The sequence below is a fragment of the Tachypleus tridentatus genome, chromosome 8 (assembly GCF_004210375.1).
Source record: "Tachypleus tridentatus isolate NWPU-2018 chromosome 8, ASM421037v1, whole genome shotgun sequence".
In the NCBI taxonomy this organism is placed as follows: Eukaryota; Metazoa; Arthropoda; class Merostomata; order Xiphosura; family Limulidae; genus Tachypleus; species Tachypleus tridentatus.
The window spans coordinates 105,810,005-105,831,049 of NC_134832.1; the positions used below are offsets into that span (position 1 = coordinate 105,810,005).

General features: G+C 35.0%; 1 protein-coding gene across 13 annotated transcripts in view; it reads right to left on the bottom strand.

Moving 5' to 3' along the window:
• Positions 1-21,045, bottom strand: part of LOC143223133 (epidermal growth factor receptor kinase substrate 8-like) — a 172,547-nt gene that overhangs the window by 92,801 nt on the left and 58,701 nt on the right. For 2 of the 13 annotated variants that reach the window (XM_076450652.1, XM_076450646.1), the window contains exon 1: positions 17,098-17,336. The exons of 8 other annotated variants lie outside the window; for them this stretch is intronic. The gene's annotated coding sequence lies outside the window, so the exon portion shown is untranslated. Of the gene's footprint in view, positions 1-17,097; positions 17,337-20,748; positions 20,764-21,045 lie in introns of those variants that run through there. 3 more of the 13 variants (XM_076450660.1, XM_076450658.1, XM_076450657.1) reach the window with 2 other exon arrangements.

Sequence of the window (21,045 nt, forward strand, 5' to 3'; positions counted from 1 at the left end):
CTTTTTTGTATGAATTTTTTCACTCTTGTCAGACAAAACTCATAAGAAGAAAAGCCAACCGTGAAAAAAAAAATTGTTACGAGTTACGACAGATTATGAATGTTTTCACATCCTTAAAAACAACACATTATAGATATTTATTGTACGTAATTCATGAACAAAGGTACACACATAAGTTGATATGGAACACACAAAAGAATGCAGCACAGTTTCCAAATAGTAAAACTAGATTCAAAAGGCCCTAAGACATAAATAAGTTATAAATACCCAAAAGTCAGATAGTCAACAGACCAGCCGCCAACTCTTGGGCTATTCTAATGGAATAGTGTTAAACAACACCTACTAACAATATAATGTAACTGCAAGCGAGCATATAACACCTCTTATGGTGAGCTTGAGGAATTGTTGATATTGAAAAGTTAAACATAACATTTGTAAGAAACATGCCAACCTATCCCGAAGCTCCTACCCACCGTGGCTCAGCGAAAGTCTGAAAGCTTGTAACACTAAAAAGTAGGTTTCGATACCTATGGTGGGCACAGCACAAACAGCCCACGATGTAGTTTTGTGCTTAACAAATAAACCAATCACGAAATATCCCATAATCTTTATCAGTTATATTTTGTGCAGTGAGAAATGATTATGTATGTATTTCGTGAATACAAATATTCTCAATAAAAAGTTATTAAACCGACGATCTACAACAACAAAACATTTTCACTGTGCGTTTTTAAATAGTTTTACACTTTGTGTCACAAGACCGTGAAGTTTTTCATATGCTTATAAAAAAAACCAAAAACATATAAGCACGAGATCTTGAATGTATGTAAACGATTTGTTTACATTACAGATTTTTACAACTTTCAGTTCATAGGTTTTTAAACGCTAAATAAACTTTTACAATCATTCTTGATCTTACTGGTCGTATTGCTTTGAGCTATTTTCACATTCCCAATACGATAACACATCCCTATTACAACCTGTATCTAATTTAGTTGCTACTATTATTACTAGTATTATTATTATTATCGGAAAGAAAATTTTGCACAGCTGCAGTTATCAGTCAAAAAACTAAATCTACACTACATTCCCGTTTTTCCAAAGAAACTTACATGAATAGTTTAAGACAGTGCATCTTCAACACTTTCATGCACATGTGACAGTAATATCACGTATTTTAGGCCCCTGCATTTTCCGTACTGCATGCAAAACCGAGCACTACAACACGGTTTAACGATTCTGTTAACCTCTTAAGCAAGGTTTCAAAACATTTCTTATTTTGAAAAATGGCTTCATTCCATAACTGGATATTTCCTGATGATAAGCTAGAACCTGCTACAGTTCCCTCACCATGTCTTTAAATGGGTAAATAACCCCGGAAGTGTTCCTCTTTCGCCAAACTTCCTTCTGAGTTTTACCAGAACGCGTATATTTTACTGTAGGAGATGAAAACAGTTTGTTACCTCAATTTAAGGAGTTCTGTGTCATTAGTTTAGTCAAGTGTGTACATATTACGTAAATTTTACGGTCAGGAAAATCTTGATCGTTGCTCCCATGCTGCTACTGCTGTTGTAAAACAACAACAACAAAAAAATTCATACCACTATTATCTACGTAAGTACATAGATACTTTACCTTTCAAATCATCGACTTGGTAACGAAGGTTTCAACGTCTAGTTAAATTGCTACAACAACAATGTGCGGTAAAAGAACTTTCACATACATTTTTCCCAATAACAAGAAACAAGCCCCTCCCCGCCCGAAGAGTCAGCGGCAGGGTCTACAAATTGTAGCATACTTATGTCTCCACAGAGAGACAATGTCAAACACTTTTTAATTGAACGTTAGTCTTTCATTTTTCCGTAAATTCACATAGACCTTGTCAGGATTATACGTTTGTCGAACACTTTCGACCATTTCAAGGACTTTATGGAATTAAAGATCAAACAATTAAAAAATATATATTTTGGGCTCTTGTGCAGACATATTTACAACAATCAAGATGAAAATTGGAATAAGTATACATTTTCATGCGCCCAAGACAATGATTTGCAAAAAGTTGGATTTGCTCATTTTGAGTCTTTTTAAGGTGGGTCAGATCTCGCAAAAAAACACATAATGTTGAGGATTTTGTTCAATTACACGGCGATATTTTGACCAATTTACAAATATACGTTTCTAAATCTTCCACACACTGAAAAATAAAAATGACAGACTTGCCTATTTTCAGTAATTATTTGGGGAGTGGAGTCAAAAATCATAAATTTAAAAAGCTTTTCTTTTTAACTTATTCTGCTATATTTCGGTTAATTTAAATGGGCTATAGTACAAATATACTTTTTTGCAGGTCCCATAACATGCATATAAATGAGTTATATATTCATTTTGGGTTATTTTAGGATGGTGGTCAAAAGGTTAAATAAGCCCATAATTTTAGAAATTTTATTGAATTACTGGGCCCTGCATGGCCAGGTTGTTATGGGTTGCAGGTTCGAATCCCCGTCGTACTAAACATGCTCGCCTTTTCAGTGGTGGGGGTGTTACAATCCCACTATTCATTGGTAAAAAGAGTAGCCCAATGCTAAATGAGGGACGGCTAGCGCAAATAGCTCTCGAGTAGCTTTGCGCAAAACTCAAAACAAACTAAAACCTTGAATTACTTATATTTGTTTCAACCAATCTACATGACATTTGGTACAAAGATACTCTTCTTTACAGGTCCTCAACAAAGATATAAACAAGTTAAAAATTTTTGTCTTATGTTCGACTTTTCAGCGAAAAATGTAGAATACAGGGTTTTCTTAAACCATTCATATGTATGTCAACCATCCTACATAGGATATGATAAAAAAGATACGTTATTGCAGATTCCAAGCAATAATTTTGAGAATTTTCTATTTTTCTGGCGTCAAAATTTGATATGTTGGATAGCGTGGGGGAGATACGTTGCAATCTCCTGCAAATATTGGCCTCTTTAATAAGTAATTTTATGTTCTTACTTCTTATAAACTTCAATGTAAAAAAATCAGTTAAAAATGAGAACGAAATCACTCATTTTCTGTGTATTTCTTTGTATGTTGTTAAGCACAAAGCTATACAATGGGTGGTCTGTACTATGCTTACTATGAATATTTAAATTTGATTTTTAACGATTTATAAGCCCTCTGACTTGCTGTTGGGCCACAGGAAGATTTTTCTGTATAAAAAAATAAATTATTTTACATGGTAAAACTAACTGCAATATCGCTGTTTATTGTTCTTTTTTACATTGTTTTGTTACTAGGAGCATTGTAATAAACAGTCATGAATTCATAAACAATCTAATCCAAAAATAATCTGTAAAAATGTTATTAAAAACCTAATAGTGTATACATGGAACCACATCAATAATTGTAGGCTCAAGAAATTATATAGATACTCCCAGATTATAATGATGTACTAAAAGAAAGTCACCGTTAGGTCGCGCACAAAGCAAAGTAAAAGAAATACTTCAGGTAAGCGACATAATAAACTGCGACGACTGAACTCTTTAATATTCTTCTCTCACGCAGAAAGAAAACATACATACATTACAGAAATATTTCAAATAACTTTAGAATAAAATGCATAGTCTAAACTCTTTAATAGTCTCTTAATGTTTCGTGACCTAGTTTGTTTTTTCTTTTTCTTTAAACAGATTGAACGAAATAACAGTGGTACACAAACTGATTACGGAAGCCCAATAACCTAAAACAACATTGAAATATAGAAAGAGGTGAAAAGATAATAATTATATCTGACACAAAAACACAGTTAACGTACTCACTGACAGTAATACTAATACACGAAATAGGCATAAGTTTTTCTCACGAGTCTCTACACTTCTGTTGTTATGTTTCATTCCTGATAATCCATCTTTTGGTGTTTTTTTATTACTTTTCTTATCAAATCACTGTACTTGAGACTATCCGAATTTTATAAGGAATCTCTTTTCTGCATTCCTTTATTGTTATTATTATTATGCAGGGGTTCCAGCTTTTTGTTTTTGAATTTCGCGCAAAGCTACTCGAGGGCCATCTGCGCTAGCCGTCCCTAATTTAGCAGTGTAAGACTAGAGGGAAAGCAGCTAGTCATCACCACCCACCGCTAACTCTTGGGCTACTCTTTTACCAACGAATAGTGGGATTGATCGTCACTTTATAACGCCCCTACGGCTTAAAGGGCCAGCATGTTCAGTTTGACGGGGATTCGAACCCGCGACCCTCGGATTACGAGTCGAGTGTCTTAACCACCTAGTAATACCGGGCCCAGGCTTTTTGTACATATGATCTCTATGCTGTATCTCTCGCACGAATCAAGCCCCAAACTTTAGCGATATAAACTCTCAAATTTATTGACACGCCACAGAGTGGAGGAGTGAGTTAAATGCTTTCTTGTTATGTATAATAAAAATAGAATTTCTAAACGTATCCAGTGTTTTCTCTTTATTAACAAGTGTTTCTCCATAAATTTTTCTAAATATTCCAGTAACACACAAGTTAAACTTCTTTAGTATTACTTCAGATTTTATAACTGAATGGTTGAAGTTATGATTGGAATTGGTACAAAATTTTCTAAAGAATCTTATTTATGTAGATATGTTTCTATACATAACACATACTCTCTCTAACATTAAAAACCGATAACTTACGGTAAGATCACACGCATTTTTTATGCACCTGTCCAATCAAACTCTTGGTTAATTTTGATACTTAATAAAAAAGAAAGAAAAAAGATACGGTATTACAAATAATTCACTTGACATTCAATCCTTTATGTTTTCTGTTTTCTTTCTTGTTTTATTGGTGGTTAGTGTGTCGAACTGTGGAGTTGAGGTTCATGGTTCACACTCCATTACAACAACAAAATCGCGCTAAGCACTGTGGGGTCGCGAGTGTGTTACAAACGTGATGGTCAAATCTCAATATTCGACTAAAATAACCCATGAGCTAACAGTGAATCATGTTGACTGAACTGTCTTCCGCTCAGTCTATAACCTCAAAATTAGGGACAAGTAACGCAGATGGTACTCGGGTTTGCGCGATAAGCAACAAACTAAGTAGTTTTAAAAACTACTTTCACTATTTAATTTTCATTAATAATACTATGTTACATAATGCAGCGTTATCTCATGATACCGTTTATCGGATAATCTGACAAATATAAAACAATTTTTATTGGGTTTATTGGCTAAGTATGAATATTTGTCGATGATAAATGTTCATTTAGCATTATGCTGTAACACAATCCTTGTCGATGATAAATGTTCATTTAGCATTATGCTGTAATACAATCCTTGTCGATGATAAATATTCATTTAGCATTATGCTGTAATACAATCCTTGTCGATGATAAATATTCATTTAGCATTATGCTGTAATACAATCCTTGTCGATGTTAAATGTTCATTTAGTATTATGCTGTAATAAAATCCTTTTGTCATGCGTATTTCTCTAAATGGCACATATTTAACTATTTTCTGTCTCACATATATATCCCCCAGTGATTCAGCAGTAAGTAAGAGGGCTTATTACGCTAAGAAACAAGTATATACAACACATATAGCCAAGTGTGTAACTACAAACAAACTAAATCACACACACACACATATATATAATATTAACTGTAATAACATTAATAAATAAAACATTTCTATATTTGCCTCTTCCCTCTAGCAGCACAGAGGAATGTCTGTGGACTTAAACTCCTAGAAACCAATTTTCGATACCCATGGTGGGCAGAGCGTAGAGAGCCCATCGTGTAGCTTTGCGCTAACTAAAAACATTTTATTTATTTAATAAATTATCTAGTGGAAAGCATAAGATTGTTTATTTGTTTGTTGAATCTTGCGCAAAGTTGCAAAAAGAGGACCTTCGTTATTTGTTCTTATAATTTTTTGAAAAGTAACAGACAAGAAGAAAGACAGGTAAGTTAATACTACCTTCCTTCAACTCTTTTCAAACAGAACAGTTGAATTTCACCATCACTTTTATAATGCACCCATGCCCTCAAAGTGCATAGCGCAATGTTTTTTTGGTGGTAACGGGACGCGAACCAAAATACCTCATATTCATAGTTCTGCACGCTAACCACTAGGCAGCGCTAGGTCCGGTATGCATAGAAACACCTTAAACAATATTGTCCTGACATTCAACAGTATAATTTCTAATATGATGTTCCTTGTAACGAGTCTTAACATCTATTTTAATGATTCACAGTTACTTTTGTATATAATAAATCTGAACGGTACATCTAAAACACATAAAACGGCATTTAGACAACAACAACGATGTACATGGCTATTAATCGCCAACATATTATCATGCTGCGTGTTTTAAACTTTTTTTCCAAAAAATAAATTTTGGACTTACTGGACGACACTGACACCATTTTTTAAGAAATCAAACACATAACGTTGATATATTGCAAGTTAAAAACACATCTTGAAAATTGTACTCAAGTGTTGTTTTCTATACTTTTCCCTCCTCAGTAGTAAATCAGTGTAGTTACTGTGTAGCTTTGAGCTTAGTAACATATTTACCACCATTAATGTTTTGCTTAAGTCACTTTTTTACCATTTACTCAATGGATATGAATGTATTTCGAATTTCTGAATTAACAAGATCGTGGTCTATTTGTTTGTTTTGAATTTCGCGCAAAGCTACACGAGGGCCATCTGCGCTAGCCGTCCCTAATTTAGCAGTGTAAGACTAGAAGGAAGGCAGCTAGTCATCACCACCCACCGCCAACTCTTGGGCTACTCTTTTACCAACGAATAGTGCGATTGATCGTCACTTTATAACGCCCCTATGGCTGAAGGGCAAGCATGTTTGGTGCGACTGGAATTCGAACCCGCGACCCTTGGATTACGAGTCGAGTGTCTTAACCACCTGGTAATACCGGGCCCAGGCTTTTGTACATATGATCTCTATGCTGTATCTCTCGCACGAATCAAGCCCCAAACTTTAGCGATATAAACTCTCAAATTTATTGACACGCCACAGAGTGGAGGAGTGAGTTAAATGCTTTCTTGTTATGTATAATAAAAATAGAATTTCTAAACGTATCCAGTGTTTTCTCTTTATTAACAAGTGTTTCTCCATAATTTGTTCTAAATATTCCAGTAACACACAAGTTAAACTTTAATATTACTTCAGATTTTATAACTGAATGGTTGAAGTTATGATTGGAATTAGTACAACATTTTATAAAGAATCTTATTTATGTAGATATGTTCCTAAACACACTTGAACATGCCGGGCCCCGTGGTTTGTGTTATGTGGGTGTTATAATGTTCATTCAATTCCACTATTCGTTGGTAAAAGGAATAGCCCAACAGTTGGCGGTGGGTGGTGATGATTAGCTACCTTCCCTCTAGTCTTACATACAATACTAAATTAGGGACGGCTAGCGCAGATAGTCCTCGAGTAGTTTTGAGCGAAATTCAATTTCAAACCAAATCATCACAAACAAACATCGTTACTTACAAATATGAACCCAGCAATAGCATTCTAACTACAGAGGTACGTAAAACTGAAAAAATAGGGGTATTTTTAACCAAATATTTAAGGATTGGAGAGGTGCGTCAGAATGTGAAAGGGGCACGAGTACCACTATATACTTAAAGCATGAGCTTTAGTAAAGCTGAGAAAGGTACTGTTCATTTGAGGCATTATGGGATACGTTTTGAAATTATTTCTTGTGGTGTTATGTATTTAGTTGTGAGGGGTAAGGGTAAGATTAGTTACATTTGTTTGTTTCGTTATTATACACAAAGCTACACAAAGGGCTAGCTGTGCACTGCCAACCACGGGTATCTAAATCCGGTTTCTAGCAGTATAATTCCGCAGACGCTGTGACACTAGGGAGAAATTAATTACGTCGGTAAGCGCTAAGGACGAAAGAATGCGAATATTGAATAAGTTTTTTAATTGTTTAATCAGTTCATTAGGTTCTACTGTCGGGTTTGCAAACTTACTTCGTTGATATAAAAACATAAACATTAGGGGATTGAACTAATAAAGATTCAATAATCAGTCATCGAGTTACAACTACCCTAGTAGAGCTGACATATCTGGTGTTCAAATCATTCTTGATCTCAAAAAATTGCTATTGAGATACATTCTCATCACAGGATGCTAGAACTCCCTCTAGCAAACGTCTAAAATTAAAATATTAAAAACGCAGACTACAACAGTATATTAGCTGTATTCTCTAACCTCCAAAGAAAGTAACAGCGTTTTTGTACCATATGTATATCGTTCACTTGGATAACTTCATGTTACTGTGTAGTGACTGATGAAACAGTTATGAATTTCGCCCTTCCATAATAACTTTAGGGTATATCTTTATTCAGATACATTCATGTAGATTTTTCTAAATTGTTTTGTTGGTGTTCTGCTTGTAGTATGGACATTCTTGGTAAATGAATGTTGGAAAATCGTAAACATGTACTAGTCCTTTTATACGTACTGGTATACGACATTTTACCTAAATTGGTGCACGAAGAATCATAATTCCCACCGTCTTTGTGTGTGTGTGTTTGTTATAGCAAAGCCACTTTGGGCTATCTGCTGAGTCTACCAAGGAGAATCGAACCCCTGAATTTAGCGTTGTAAATCCGTAGACTTACCGCTGTACCAGCGGGGGCCCCCACTGTCTTTGTTCTGTGTGGATGTAAAAATAATTAATTGTCTTTGTCTTGTATGTACGTATGTAGAAAAGCTTCTTACCCTATCAACCACTGAGAGTTAAAGGAAAACTTTTTGTGGGCCAAGCAAATAAGTCAAGACTTACACAATTACTGTAAATCAGTATTTTGTTTATTTTCTTATTTATGCTTGTTTCTTTTATTTACTCTCGAGTTCGAAATTATTTTACACAATACTTTCCAAATTTGTATTTTGCGGATACTCTAATCGGACAGTAGTGTATATGAATACCCTAGCAGAAGTTCTGTAAGGTTTTTGATAATGATGTGTAGTTTTCCGTTGTATTATCCGTACAGCACGTTTATTTAATGCTGGTTTCAGCAAGGTTTTGGTCAGTTCCTACATTTATGTACCTTCTTGGTCAAAGTATTTTTTGGTTTTATGTATAGTGTTTTTGTTGTTTAAATGGTGCAGTCTTTGTAGTCAGTACAACTGAATTATAAACAATAGATTATTCTGAACCAGCAACAGCAAAATTCAATAACGCATTATCTGAAACACTTGGAAGAAAAGATAATCTAAAACAGTTGAAAAATAGAATTATGTGAAACAGTTGAGAGAGAGCAAAATCTGAAACACGTGGAAGAGAGCAATATGTGAAATACTAAAAGAGAGCATTCTTTGTAACAGTTGGAATATAACGTTTGAAACAACTGAATGAAAGTATTATCCGAAACAGTGAGAAGATAAAATAACCCAGTATCCACGTTTCTCTTCACACCAATACTCTGGTTTATCACTAACATGTTTTTGGCAACCATTAGAGCTCTTGGGTGCAGAAACTCCCAACATGGGCTAAAAATGATTTTTCTAAGCTAATTATAAAAACAAAACAAGCCAAAAGGTGTATTCTAATCTACACCTTTAAATCTCAAGTAGCTTATGAATATTTCAAGTATAAATTAAATATATGCGCGCTTTTAACTGGTAAGATTACAAGTAGGTGATTAGTAAAACAACAATGTGCTTCTTCTCAGGGTTTTGGTAGAACTGATGAGTAACATGTTCACTGTATAATTCACACCATAAATGATGCAATGTCTCCCTAAGTAAAAAGTTGTCGGGTCAACAACCAACCCCATGCCGCAAGCCATTTTACCTTAATTTATTGACCTTTAGGAATGTTTTGCTACATGTTCTTCCGTACTGAAGGATATAAGTGAAGGAAACCGGATTCATCTAGTCTGACGTTGTTCTGCAGTCCGGTTTCTAAGATGTCACATGATCCTTTGTGATCAATGAATGGCAAGTATTATTACTTCTCTGAATTAATTACAAAATTCTTACGTAAAAATTATGATGCCTTGCCAAAACAAAAACGAAAAACACAATTCAAAAAGGAAAACGACACCAGCATTATTAATTACGTCAGTAAACAGCCAATGACTGGAGCTATCTTAAGCGAAAGAAACTCCATCGTTGCAATATTTATGATCTATTTATACACTACTTAAATACTCCATTGTGACTAGAAAGAGTGCCAATAATTTAGATGTTGAACGTCAGTTAATTTTTGAGTGGTCAGGCCATTGCCACACTTCCAATTTATAGAGATTATGGGGGCAAGTCCCCCCTGAAAATTTTTGAAAATTTAAAAATGAGATTAAACATTGAACCACATATGGGGCGGCAATATTTCACAAAATATAATGAGTGTGGCAAAATTATTTACTAAATTAACATTTTAGATAAAGCAGAAAGTATATATGGCCTTTATGATATAAATCTCATCGTCGATATTGGCACAAGTTACGTATCACTTTCTTACTGTATTTCAGGGTGTTTTTGGTCAACTTAAGATGATACCTTGCCTGTTAATCATAACACCCACACACAAGGTTTTTTGAAGAGCTTGCCAAAGAACCTGGAGTCGCCCCACTCCTCCTACATACTGATAAAGTCAACGTGTGTATAGGAACACGCCCAAAATTAAGATTTAAGGCTTTCTATGATAGTATTTTGTTTCTATTAATACTCAAAATCTCTAGTGGGGCAAAAGTTATTTATGAGACAGCACGATATTTTTCTTTGTTAGCCACTAATTATAAATAAGAATTTCAACAACATCTAAACTGTGTTTGTTGTTAGCCCAAACACACAAAAATTTGTACCGATTTTATTCTCGTTAAGTATTATGATTTATTTACTTCTTCGTGATTATCATAACTTTATAACATTTCTAAAGTAGTTCAGGATGAGGGCTTGTTTTTAACACTATATTTTAGCACAGCAATAGGCGCTAACGGTTCAGTTTCCTCTAGGTACATAATTTATGTCGTTTTAACAAACTGTTCCTAACAGCTTCGCTTCTCAACTACAGGTCTTGTCCTTGATCTCGTACACAAAATCACGTGAAGTTATTTTGTATGCTAGAACCTGGTGGAACGGTTAAGAACTACACAGATGTTGAGTGTCGGTATGTTAAACCTGTAGCTGATATTAAGTAATACAATGCATATATATATTATCCGTCTAGACCTTAAACAAAAATGTCCTTGATATTTCGTGTCACTGCTATTCTTTTAGTGCTAGTTAAAAATAATCTATGTATATCTATGCATAAACAAACGGGACTGGAGTTGAAACTTGTTGATGACATGAGAGACCTTATACTTAAGTTCAAGTACAGGATGCTTGTAATGTATATCATTTATCTCACCTTGACAATCCACACAGTTTCCTATTTCATTTCGCGAGTCTCTTTAACATCATAAATATAATCAATTCACTGCGACACCAATTTCCTCACGCTGTGCCTACAATTCATGATAAAAACTACCAAACACATGAAAAAACACAAAAACAATACCTTTTTTAAAGACAATTGTACGTCATTGTACTACACCGTCAGAAGTTTATTTTTCATATGGAGTAACAAACCCAAGGTCATAACGTCCTAATGGTGAAATACAAGGGCAGGAAATTTCAACTTTTTTATCCCTGGTGTTTATCAAAGGTACATGTAATTCGTGAATTTCTGCTTATAGTGACAGTTTAGAATTATGTGTAGGTACTTGTTAAAAAGTCCCCTTCCCAGTGGCACAGCGGTATGTCTGCGTACTTATAACGCCAGAAACCGGGTTTCGATACCCGTAGTGGGCACAGTACAGATAGCCCATTGTGCACCTTTGTGCTTAATTACAAACAAACATAAAAAGGAAACTTTAAACACACTAATTGTGTCACGCACTGTTGTGTAACAACACCCCTTCATGATATATAAGTTAGAAAGTACGCAAAAATTTGATGCGTTACAATCAGTGATGTGTTGTAATTGTACTCGAAAGTAACTTGTAGTTTTGAGTCAGAAAGAAAAAACATGCAACAATATATAGTTCACAACAACAATACTGTCTGTATACACCATAAGAATAGGCTCCTTTTTATTTGCAAGGAAGTGAAAAATAAAATATAAATTATTTATTTTGGACCTCTAAATAACAGTGTTAAATTGTTATTACTACCGACTATGTTATTAACTCATACATATAAAGGTCACTTGAAAATGGTGGATATCTCACCAAACACCTATGCAAATGACGCCCTACATAAACCTTCAGTGCGTAAACGAACCAGCAGTTAGTAACCAGAAAACCAAATAATAATTGATTAATAATTAGATTTATATGATCGCTTAGGCTGCTAATTATGACAACGACTACTTAGGTCTCGGTTATTCACGCAAACTACACAAAGGTTTATTTATTGAGTTTCGCGAAAATGTACTCCAAGGCTATCTCCGCTAGCCGTCCATAACTTGGAGGTGATAGACTAAACTCTCTAAAGGAAAGGTAACTGGTCAACAGCACCCACCTCTTGACTCTTGGGCTACTGATATCTGACCAAATAGTGGAATTTGACTGTCACTCTAATGACACACTCACGTCTCCAACAGTGGAGCGTATTTTTGCGGTAAAATAGCCGCGAACCACAAATCCCCTGATTCGAAACGCTCGGTACAGATGTGAGTGTGATATATAGTTTTTCAACCAAAACATTACTTCAATTTTTCAATATTTTTTTCTCAATGCTAGGTTCGGAGGTGTGTTTGTGTTTTTCTTATAGCAAAGCCACATCGGGCTATCTGCTGAGCCCACCGAGGGGAATCGAACCCCTATTTTAGCATTGTAAACCCGTTGACTTACCACTGTACTAGCGGGGGGCAGGTTCGGAGGATTTATTATATTTTATATTATAAAACTAAAGGCTTTACGTTCAAACTCTATAAATACAATAGGAAAACTCTTTGTTAATTATCGTTATAAGTCATTTAAGTTTTATAATTTCTTGCACTGTAATACATCACCTTAGATATACGGACAATCCTTACGATACGACTGCGAGATAATTACTCTTTTAAGTTTTTTCTTAAAATAACAAGTTTTCACATTACATGGTAATAGTCTTGATAAAAAAAATTAAATGATTTGTTTGTATGTGAGTAAGCACAAAGCAACACAGCAGGTTGTCTGTGTTCTGCCCACCACAAGTATCGAAACTCGGTTTCTAGCGTTACAAGTCCATAGAGATCCTATACCGCTGTGCCACTGGGGAGACGAGATTAAATGAATAAGGGTATTACATGACATCAGCAAACTTTACCTGTTTGATGGTAAACGTTAACGAAATCAGCAATTTGTTGAAGATCCGGTTTCCACATTGAAACCGAAAGTTTTCTTCTCCGCTAAGAAAGAATGATGTAACTGAATCGTGCTTTTAAAACAACAAAACACGTTTCGGGCGATCCACATATACAATCCGAAATAACACTCACTTACTGCTATAATCCGGTCCAAATTCAAGGTAAGAACTTATCTAATTCGTGTGATAAGTAGAAGCATGAAAAGCCGTGGGTAAAATAAATATCATAAAACTGGTCTGAAAGCGATTCTGAAACGTGCACAGAAATGCAAAATGAAACTATGTCTTCATATTGTACTAGTGTACAAAAGAATGGAGCAATATCTTTTCGAAGATAAGACAGATCGGAGCTCGTTGATCGAATTTTTTCAAATATGAAGAGTAAATTCGAGCACAATTTGTGTGAGTTTTTGGTTATCTTTAAAACATTACTTAGTCAGTCATTCAAACAGTGAGAAAAAAAGGAAAAACAAAAACGAAAGGACAAAAATTAAAGGGAAAAAGTTCACAGCCATGTATAGGGTGATCCGAAATAGACCTCCCACTTTCTCTGTTAAGTATGTTCCACAGCTGGCTGGACTTAACGTAACGAATAACATTCATCACCGCTGTTAACTAACTCAGCCGTATCAGCACATTCCTTGGTTAAATAAGCATACGTAAATTACTAGAACAGCTTCACAGATACACTAGCAGCACAAAAAATCGTGTATCTGCAGTAGTTCATCATCTGAAATATCCTGGCCGAAAAACATCAAGTTCATCAATCTTTGTTGTTGTTTTTTTCAATTTTGCGCAAAGCTAGACGAGGGCTATCTGTGCTAACTGTCCCTAACTTGGAAGTATAAGACTAGAGGAAAGACAGCTAGTCATCACCACCCACCGCCAACTTGGACTACGCTTTTATGAACGAATAATGAAATTGACCGTAACATTATAACGCCCCCACGGCTGAAAGGGCGAGAATGTTTGGTGCGACAGAGATGTGAGCTCGCGACCCTCAAATTGCGAGTCGAGCGCCCTAACCACCTGGCCATGCCGGGCCCTAAAATTGTGAGGATATGGGGAGTATAAAATGCAAATACTGTTGGAATCCCACCCCTTTATTATGTAAGAAATCAACTGCATCAGAGTACAGTAATGTACCACATCTTTTAAAACTTTTAGAAGTACATGCAGTCGTATTATGTTCTGTAGTAGTACTTGAGTGTGGCTCCAGTCTTGGCCCTCGAGATCGACCTACCGTACACGAGTATAGAAACAAAGATAGTTCATGGGAAACATTGTAGAATCCGTATGCAAGACTGTGAAGCGAGTACATAAAACTGATACTGTTAATAACAATCATGGACAAGGAGGAAATCGCCAAATAAGCTCGTACTTTATAAATTATACGAAGGTCAAAGGCAGACATTGTCAATAACTTTGCCGTAAGTACTGGTACTAATGTTACCTCAATAACAGTAAGATACACATCAGCACAAAGTTATCTCAACGGGCGTTCTGATCAAGGTTGAAATCAGCACTTGGTGCTGACATACGTCGCTATTAAGAAGAGCAGGACAACAGCCTTGAATCTTTCTTTATATGGATAGGAAGGTGATACATATTGCACGATATTAAATATACTAGTCAGGTGACCCTAAAAGAGAGAATGAAAAACAAGATCCGACAATAATACCAGTGAGCTATCGAATCACTATGAATAAGCTAGTAGATTTCTCATGTTTGGTTTAAAAATTAGCTTCACGCTGACCTCTAATACGGTCATCATGAGTAAGTAGATTACGACAAAACATAAAGAGAACATGGCACTCTCTCTCTAGCAATTTATTGGAAAAAAATCTGAACTCAGCAAGTCAGTCAGTGACGAGATAAGAGACAATACTAAGTTGTTACTGAGAAATGTGGTATGAATATAAATTCCTCGCCCCCACAAAAAACGTTATTTCTCGCACTATATCACAAGTAAAAAAGAACTCGATTTTGCTATTATTAGTGTACACTAAATAATTTGTAGACAGACTGAAATACGATTATACACTGTTCAGAATTTATCGAAAGTAATTAAACTAATTTTAATATTACAACCCTCAAAATTATAGGAAGATACGAAAAACTATATACTATTTCGTATTGTTATACGAGATCATCGGAGCTTTGGGTGTGTTTTATTTCGTATGTTGAGAAGAACCGTTAATGTTTGCGTTGTACTAGAATATGTGTTTCTAAAACAGTTAATATACAGGATTTCTGTACGTTACACGAACAACTAACTAATCATGATACAGTGTACAGTTGTTAAACGTTTAATTCTAACATAAGTGACCAAGCTTTTTTCCACTCAAAATAACTGTATGTTATTACTTCTTGCGAGAAAAAAAGTTACAGTTAAAGTGTACTGTTTAACATTATAGTGGAGAAAATATTACACGAAAAGATTCCGCGTTTAGATTACCACAAATGCATATTACACTCTCGTCAAGCTAACAATTTAAAAAATTATAATATACGACACATTGCCTCCAACCTATCCAAAACTTACTGATAAAATGGGGGCTGTATGTTGCTTGTTTGTGTCAGACCTTTGTACAAAGTTACAAAAAAGCCGTCCTAATTTCTAGTCTGACATACTAGGGTGAAAGCAGTTAGTAAAGAGCACCCACCGCCAACTCTTGAACTACTCTTGCCTAATAGAATAGTTGGATTTAACTGTTACTCTTATCGGACGACGCCCCAAATTATTGTAACGAGTTTTTGCGGCAACGAAATACGAACTTTGAATTATCAGATACACAGCCCAGGCAGACTTATCACGTCCGACTTTGCAAGTAGTAATATAAGAATTCCAAAAATTTGTTTGTTTGTTTTTTGAATTGCGAGCAAAGCTACACTAGTGCTATCTGCGCTAGCCGTCCGTAATTTAGCAGTGTAAGACTAGAGGGAAGGCAGCTAGTCATCACCACCCACCGTCAACTCTTGGGCTTCTCACCAACGAATAGTGAGATTCACCGTAACATTCACCATAACACCCCACGGCTGAAAGGGCGAGCATGTTTGGTGTGACGGGAATTCGAACACATGACCCTCAGATTGCGAGTCGAGTGCCTTAACCACCTAGCCATGCCGGACCCAGTTCCGAAAATATGTAAACGTGTACGTTACCATGACGGTAGTTTCCAATATAAACCTTTTCTGTTTACTGTAAGTGACAACAAAACGCTTTTTTAATAATTAAAGTATTTATGCGTTTAGACAGTGTTTAAACTCGCTACAAAAATAGTTATATATTATGGTCTTGCTTTGATAGTTCTAGTTATATACAGTATTCACTGACAAGAACAAACCAGTCTGTGAGAGTTAGATGTTTAAACAAACTTATAAACCGTACGCTACTGCTTGTTTACAGGTAAGAAGGCCCAGTTACCCCCTTCCCCGCGGAAGAAGATTTGGAGAACCTGACAACAATACAGAAGTTTTATACCATTCCTGCTTGTGCTCTAATTCTCCAGAGCAATCTAATCAGGCCAAGTACTTAATATTCACTTTAGAAAAATTAAAGAGCGCCGCTACCTGCACCTGACACCCCCTTCCCTATTTAAATGTCAAATGACCCAGCTTATTGATTACAGAAATATAATGTCTTTACTGAGTCCTACACTTCTCACTAATACGTTCAAAGCGAGCTTGATATACAATACACTAGCTGCCTCTACTTGTAACTTACCTCATCAGATGTCTTATTCGTATCCAGTTGAATGCTTTTACAAAATGCTATATTTTGTCTTCAGTTTTAGGATCCTTCACAAATCTATATCCTAACGATAGAATTGTATAAATAAACGACTTCTTCTTTCCTCTCAACAAGTTGAACCCTTTGAGATAAAGCACGAAAACACAGATTCAAACATTCAGCCCTGTGTTTATCTTGTTACCGTGTCTATGTGTCTGGCTTTAGTGTCAAAACCGTGACGTGCGCTGCTGAACGTGTGACGTCACCAGAAGGCTTTGATGCGTTGAATTCATACACCACCCAATAGCTTCGAGCACTGTCGGCACAGAGTTGTTACATAATTTAACTATCAACGACAACCTGTTGCGACTATAAGCAACTAGTAAGATAGTTACTAATAATTTGCCCAGCTAATTTGAGCTTTGTGAATTTGAATATTCACAAAAGATATGATCTGAGCTTTACTCGCATAATAGGCTATCAATATCAAACCAGATTTTTTCTCGCAAAAGTTAGGTTGTTTGTTTGCTTCTCTTCGGTATTATTCCATATTCAAAGACTATAAAATAGCTAAATAAGAAAGCTTAACACCGTACTTCGAAATTCGAAAGGGACTAACTACCTTTGAATTACACCATGGAATAATAGGAATGGCATCAGGTAACAACATAAACATTTACAGAAAAAGTAAATAACGTCTTGAAACAACAAAGATATTGCTGGGGTGAGAGCACACCGTATGGTGCACATTTACTAAAAACAACAACACTTTTTTATACTGTTATTTGCTTCAGTTTATTCACATTACGAGGTCTTGTCAGTAACCTTTATAAGCAGTCCTTACTTTGAAAGAAAACCACACCAACAGATAGGTTACGCCCCGCTGACTAAAGCAGTGCCTGCAGCCTTTGAAGTAGCTGACTCCAAAAGGCCCTGTATGGAATGTAAGGAATGGAAATTAGAAGGAACTGGTACCAGCAGCACAACTTGTGCAGTCAATACACCTAAACAACAGGTTGAATAGTCGGGTACGCCCGAGGTGACAGTGGAAACACAACAATATTGCACGAATTGCTTGAAAAAAAAATCGTTTCATTTTGTAGTTGATTTAGATTACTATGACAACTAGTTCACCTTCAACAACCAATATAAAATAGCCTTACAAATTCTGTCAGCACGTACTTGATGAATACTTGTAAAAGTCATGCCACAACTTACACCCTTATATTTACAAATTTACATTTTTTTTTGGAGCTACGTTGATTTATAATGATTAATTGATCCAGAGTTAATCATATCATTAAAATTACAGTTTGATATTATAAGCGACAATAGAACGTATAATAAAAACAAACTCAACTGATCAACATATTACACTTTCACCTTTCTGGTCTAAAGATAACATGGAACACCTGTATGTTTACATAAGTGAACTTGTCCTTATTATGAACTACAATGCAAACGTGTGTCATGTTAAAAAAAAAAAAAAACTATTTTCTATTAAGCAGAACGTCCACATTTGACACCACGAATAAAATAACGATATTTGTGTAATTTGTTTTAAGATGAAAGTTTCTTTTCTTTCTTACAACGATTATCTTCGTTCACAGTAAGAACAATGTAGAACGCGATCTCATTTTTATACAAATAATGAAACGATACAATTGAAAAGAAAATTAAATTTCACTACTATAATTAGTATAGCTTTATTCAGATAGATAGATAGATATACATTTTTTGTGCAGGTGAACTGCATTTAGTTAACGTTCTTCTAAAGAGGATTCGAAAGGTCGTAAACTTGTGCTAATCCTATCTCTCTTGGAAAAAAAAGTTACAAACTACAACAATCACTTTTTACATGTAAATTCTTACAAGTTTCTGGCCCTTTTTTGTTCGTCATTTCAACCCTAGGTGTGGACAAGCTGATGAGAGTTTCGTACAAGTTAGTGCATGCATCGTGTTTACCTCCTTTACATACATATATATCTCTGTAATGGAAATTATCGCTACACGTACATACATTAGATAGGATTAGGTAATCGCGTTATGAACCGTCGTTCGAGTAAAATATGCGAAATAATAAAATATTTGCTCCAGTCTTGTGTTGGAAATATGTGTATCGAAATATAAAAAAACATATCCAACACTAAAAGCACACAAATATAGATCAAAATATGTGTATAATCTATTTGTTTAAAGTAATTCGATCCACATATTAATAGTTAGTTATGTTTATCTCTGAGAAGTTGACAGTCAATTTCGGTAAGCCTCGGAAGTTGTACTCATAACCACAGAAGATATCATGGAAACCGCAGCAGTTGTCAAAGTAGCCACAGCAGTTTCACATATCTGTATTTTCTTTGATCGTAATATTTTCAACTTCCTGTCCACTCTAGCATTATTATACATTGAAATAATTCGATTGTGAGAAACTCGATATAAGGCAACACTTGCTTTGATTAAAATAAAACAAATGTATTTTTAACAGTAATTAGCAGGTGTAATTCAAGATTTTAAATCATACCATTTTTATCACGATTTTATATAGTCTGTACCGAATCATTATACGCTTCAAACAAGAGTAATATTTTAATAAAGAAAAGTCTACTTACGTTATTCACACTAAATACACATTCCTGCGAGAAAGCATAAACCTGGTCTAGCAAGTTTTCTGTTAACAGGTTGTAACCATGGAGACAAAACGGATCTCAAAAAGTGAAACGAGGGGGGGGGTATCAGTTGAAAAATATCTTTAAAAATAACAGAAATATTGAAAAATTCACAAATATCTAAAATCTATTCAAAAGATTAAGATAACTTGAAGCATTACTTAAGAAAAATCTCTGAATAAAAAATAATGTTTACTTTAGACTTACACACTATCAACCAGCAAGAGTCACTAAAGCTTATACAGAAAAAATACCTGATTTTATTATTTCGTTTTAAGAGAAGTTTTAATTATCATAGATATCGAGAATGTTGAATATAACTGGGAATTCCGAATGACGGACGCAGTGGAAATGTAACTAATTGAAGATACCAGTTTTACTCTACACTGCATCTTCTTGGATGTACTTTTGGTGAATATAATTATTTAAATAATTTATAAAATAAAATAAATATAATAAATTTAAAAATATAACTGCCAACTAATGGTTTTAACGCTAATATCAGCTTCTACAACGGTCGAGCGTGGTATCGTGATTCGCGTGAATTTGAATGTTTATGGTTAGTGTCCCTTGTCGTAAAAACGCACTCCGTTTGGAGCCATTGGTGTCATAAAAGAGTAACAGTAAAATATTGTTATTCGGTCAGAAAAGAGTAACTCAAGAGTTGACGGTTGGTGCCGATAACTGAGTGCTTTCTTCTACTCTATCAGTTTAAAATTAAAAACATCTATGCGTATATAAATAACCCTTGCAGCTTTGCGCGATACTTTTAAAACAACGAGTTTCATTTTTCTGACCGTAAAGTGGCAATAAATTCATGTCTATTTACCAAAACCGACAAAAAGTGGAACGTGGGAACAAAATTTGTGGATACTTAATTACTAGGATTATTTGTACTGTTATTACGATAAACTATTCTGAAATAACACTATATATATAAAGACCGAATTTTGTTCTTGGCCTGTGCTGAACTCACGTTCTTATTCGGTTGGAAACTCCATTTCTGGTGTGGGATTGTGATAAACATTGAAACTGAAGTCGTAGGCTACATAACTGTATTTCACAGCAAATAGTAGCTTGGCATATAAAAATAATCGATAACTCATAACGCGTACTGAAAGTTAAAAGCCATTATAATGATACTTGTGTGTTTGGCCACGATATGAAAAATAACCAAGTTACAATTTTATATAAGATATTAAGTATCTTGTTAAAAGTCAGATTACTTCTTGAGCAACGTAACAGACCAATCTAATTCATGTTAATTAACACG